This window comes from Lipotes vexillifer, unplaced genomic scaffold (assembly GCF_000442215.2).
Source record: "Lipotes vexillifer unplaced genomic scaffold, Lipotes_vexillifer_v1.1 scaffold477, whole genome shotgun sequence".
Taxonomy (NCBI): domain Eukaryota; kingdom Metazoa; phylum Chordata; class Mammalia; order Artiodactyla; family Lipotidae; genus Lipotes; species Lipotes vexillifer.
The window spans coordinates 6,040,992-6,045,977 of NW_006770652.1; the positions used below are offsets into that span (position 1 = coordinate 6,040,992).

The 4,986-nt window shown below is 40.9% G+C and overlaps 1 protein-coding gene across 2 annotated transcripts in view; it reads right to left on the reverse strand.

The window, feature by feature from the left end:
* TMTC1 (transmembrane O-mannosyltransferase targeting cadherins 1) overlaps window positions 1-4,986 on the reverse strand; it is a 265,193-nt gene that overhangs the window by 141,469 nt on the left and 118,738 nt on the right. The window lies entirely within an intron of this gene.

Genomic DNA, 4,986 nt, shown 5'->3' on the forward strand with positions numbered 1-4,986 from the left:
AAGTCAAACTGAACCACATAATCCAGCAAACATCTCCCACCTCATCCTTGTTTCCCCTGCCCTTTTTCATTTTTTTCTTTTACTTTTTTTAGTCTAATTTTTCCTCAAAGGAATCCTCCCCCAGAAACTCTTAAAATCTGCATTTGAATGTGGTATCTTCACACAGCAAGGCTGTTCTATAAGGAGAGAGATCCTTTTGAAGACCTGAGTGGGTTATCAGCTCACAAAGAAACGTCTAACTTGACTGCTTACAAAATACATGTGGTTTCTGTTTTGTTACAGCTAAGTGCGTCCAAGTGGCACCGTAAGGAGGAGACAGTGTCACTAAGAGGCAGGTCCCTTCCTTCTAGCTTCCCTTTTCTTCTTCCAAAAAACAGTACACAGAGCCACCTCTTAGCAAGCTCTGGACTGGATCCATCCCCAAGCATTACATTTAAATTCTTTCTTCTCTCTTAGCTCTCAAAAGCGAGCTTGGCAAGGAGTAAGGCCAGGAATAGTGGCAGCTCTCAGGACGCAGGTGCATATTTTCTGTCCTGAAATGGGCTTGAGGGAGTTTACCGCTTCCTGAAACTGCACAAGAGATTTTGTGTATGTCTGCATCTGTGCATTTCTTTGAGGCAAAGTCCTTGACTTTGATCTCCAGTGTCAGCTAGGTCTGTGAGTCCAAAAAGTTAAAGCACTGCTACGTGCGTTTTCTCAGCTCCCCCTCTATCACCATCATTTTCAGGCCAACTCAACAAAGACCAACCCTGGATATTTCTGCTATTCCTTTACAGGATGTGGATAAGTGGCAGCAGGAAGGGAAAGGGAATGGCAGTGTGGGAAGGAAAAGGGTTGCAACATGTCTGAATGAAAAAGTCCTTCTTGGGTTGGTCTGCTTTTAGAAACTTCATTTCTCAGGTTCCCTCTGTTGCTTGTTTATTTTAACACAGTGGAAAAATTAGAAGTCGTTTCCCTTATATAAAACAAACCACAGGGTTTCAGATGTTAAACTTAGGTAATTCATATTTTGTTTCACTGAAAGCTCACTGTGATGGTTATTTCAGAGACATTTATAAAGTGTCGCTTTGTTTGCAAATTCTTCCTCCTTGAGAAGTTCTTTTTCCTCAAAAAGTTCAGTTAAAGGTGTCAGATAAGTTACCCTTTAAATGTAGCATCCCAAAGTAATGAAAGCCTAGAATGACACAGAGAGCAGTGGTTGAAAACAATGACCTCCTTTCAAGATTTCAATTTCCAGTTGTTGACCAAAATTAAATGAGAAAATAAGCCAAAATGACATGGCCCCCCTCTTTTTGGTAAGTGCAAGGCCAGAGGCTGAGATTACTATAGCTCATACACGGAGCTAAGAGGTGAAGTTTCTGCATCTCCTCCTCCTCCCCCTCCTACAATGAAATTGGACAGTGGAATGTTTTCCCCCTTAGTCCATGATGTCTGTGAATTAGAAACAAACAACAACAACAAATAATAATAATAATAAAAATAGCAAATAATATGTGTCAGATACAAACGTAAGTGATGTAAATGTACTAATTTCTTTATAATTTCTTTGTCATTTCAACAATTCCTTGAGGAAAAACATTACAATTCCTTCTTTTTCTTTTTTTTTTTTTGCCATACGCGGGCCTCTCACTGTTCTGGCCTCTCCCGTTGCGGAGCACAGGCTCCGGACGCGCAGGCTCAGCGGCCATGGCTCACGGGCGCAGCCGCTCCGCGGCATGTGGGATCTTCCCAGACGGGGGCACGAACCCGTGTCCCCAGCATCGGCAGGCGGACTCTCAACCACTGTGCCACCAGGGAAGCCTATAATTCCTTTTTAATAGAGGAGGACACTGAAAAACTAGAAGTAATACTTAACCATATTATCAGATTATCTCAGCTACTCATTTCAATCACAAGTTAATATAGCTGAGCATGACTTATAAACACAAGGATATGCAAATGCCACCACTGCTAATTTTCAACTTCAGTCAAATTCTCCATTGCTTTCCCTGCAAAGCCAGAGAACATGCCAACAACAAAACCAAACCACTGAGGAAACCACTAGAATGGGAAGCAAGGGTCCAGGGTTCTATTCTTGTGCTTCAAACTAACTTGTTGCATGACTTGGTAGAAATCTACAGGAGCTTCATTTCCTTGCTATATCAATGACAGTTAGACTCAGTGGTTTCAGGGTCCCTCTCAGGTTCAAAATATTATGATCCTTGGATGTTCTCACCAACTGATGACATCAAAGATGACAAATAAAGAAAAACATAGAAAAACCTACTGACATTTTTAAAAAGGAATGCCCAGCAATTAAGGTGAAGCAAATACTAGTTGATCCCTCACTTTTAAGTAGACCCTTGAAATTTGCTGTTGCACATGAAAAAAATATTTTAACATTAGCTTGGGGTATCGGCATTACCAAATTCTGCATTTTTAACGATTTCTGATTTTAGGCAAATAAAAGCAAGATCAAGATTATCCAAAATGAATTTCCTAACCTGTGCACCTCACACCCCAAGCTTTCTGACCCCAAATTTTCTAACTACTAACACCCACCTCCTCAGCTGATCATGTTCAAATACTCAGAGCTAATTGGGACTTCTCACTGAAGTTACCCTCCATAGATACTCGGTCCTCAAATGCCATTGAGAGGTCTTAGGTGAGACCAGGACAACCTGCCACCCGAAGTTGTAAGCAGCTTTTTTCAGGAAAGAGCCCTCTGCAGGAGGTCCCTTTTGTCCTGTCACTTTAGCAAAGCTGTATTTTAACTAACCTCTGGCCCAAACCTTTCAAATCTTTTGATCACACAACACTTTGCCTAACCTGTTGGTTCTTTCCTTAGATCAAAGAAATAGAAATGAAGAATAAGTAATGAACAGATGACCAGATCTCTTCCCTAGCTTGTATTCTCATAAACAAACTGTGTGAACAAGATAAGCATCTAAAAAAAGATCACAGGGGGCCCACAGGCCTGTGCACATTGGGGGATGGCAATGACTCTGACCCCCTATTTCAGTGATTAACTGAGATTACTTCCCCTTTTTCCCTTTAAAAACTTTCAGGGCCACGCAGAACATTCAGAGACGGTTTTGGGACACAAGTCCGCCTTTCCCCCAGATAACCAGCTTTCTGGTAAAAGGAACTTTTCTGTCTCTACCAGCGCTTGTCTCTCGTATCCGAGATCTGAATTCGGTAACAAACTCACCAACCCCATAATCTTTTTTTTTTTTTTTTAATTTATTTTTATATTTGGCTGCGTTGGGTCTTTGTTGCTGCACGCGGGCTTTTCTCTAGTTGCTGCGAGCAGGGGCTACTCTTTGTTGCGGTGTGCAGGCCTCTCATGGGGTGGCTTCTCTTGTTGCAGAGCACGGGCTCTAGGCACTCAGGCTTCAGTAGTTGTGGCTCGCGGGCTCTAGAGTGCAGGCTCAGTAGCTGTGGCGCACGGGCTTAGTTGCTCTTTCACATGTGGGATCTTCCCAGACCAGGGCTAGAACCCGTGTCCCCTGCATTGGCAGGTGGATTCTTAACCACTGCGCCACCAGGGAAGCCTCCAACCCCATAATCTTGAGGGTTAAATGAATGCTTATTATTTTAAGTCACTGAACTTTAACACAGAATTATTGTGTTAATAGCTAATTGATACATACAGCAAGATGATCAATAAATGTTTAGGGACCCTAACAGAATTTTTAAAATATTTATCTGCCCCCACTCACCCTCTTCTTTATCTGTGTTTTCCTTACCCTCCAGTGCTAGACTGGGTACAAAATACGAACTCACTGCTTGGGGTTTGGACAGTGAGCTGAAGGATTCCTGGTGGATTAAATGAGAATACTATATTAGACTACCCAGCCCTTCTCAGAAACCTGATAATTTTTGCCTTAATAACAGCTCCAGTGGCAAATATCTCAGCTACAAGTTATTACTATTTAATAATACACTAATAAATTGGAACTTCCCTGGTGGTCCAGTGGGTAAGACTCCGTGCTCCCAATGCAGGGGACCCAGGGTTCAATCCCTGGTTGAAGAACTAGATCCCACATGCATGCCGCAACTGAGAGTCTGCATGCCGCAACGAAGATTCCACATGCTGCAACTAAGACCAGTCGCAGCCAAAATAAATAAATAAACAAATTTTAAAAAATCAATATACTAATAAATTATAGAAAGCTATATACAAAATTCCTTCTAGAACACCTGTCATACTAATTTAATTTCTCCTGCTCTTTCAAGGTAGTAAAGAAAATTAATAAAGAGTCACATACTATGACCGAAAAAAGAAAGAAAGAAAAAGAATTTGAATTCAGGGCTTTTTAGAGTAGGAGTTTAGAAATTCTGCTTCTCTTTGAAACAGAGAGAGAAAATATCTCTCAGTTGACCAAAGTAGCAAAGACATAGCTCACATTAGAAAAGATGAAAAGATTAACAAAAACAACAAAAGAAATTTAAGTGTCTTCGGTTTCTCTCTTTCATTGCACTCTCCTTGAACCCATATAGTGCCTCACCTAAATTGCAGTAACCAGTGGCACTCTATAGAGGAGCAGAACTACTTTTGATGTCTTCTTTGATATTCAAATGCAGATTCCAAAGAGAAGGAGCTGTCTTAAGATAAAATGAATTTCTAAGTTCAATCTACTCAGAAACCCAAAGTGACTTTCAGTACCCTATTCTGTGGCTCTGGTAACATTTCTTCTTGAAAATTTAAACTCAGCTCAGCAGGTTACTTGCAAAGAAATATTTACTTAGATTATCACACATAGAATAGTGGAAATAAAGACAGAGAAGGCAAAGGGGGATATGATTTCAGTTCTTTTAACCATTCTGAAAATCAGAGTTAGAAATGGAAGGGATCGAAACAGCTCAGGTAGTTTTATAGGTGAAAAGAAAAAAAGCCCCAAAATGTTATTTGACTTGCAAAAGGTCACGTTCCTTTAGTGTCAAAGGGCAATGAGTTCAGGCTTCATTAATTTAGTCAGAGGGGCTAATTTATATTCCTGCTGC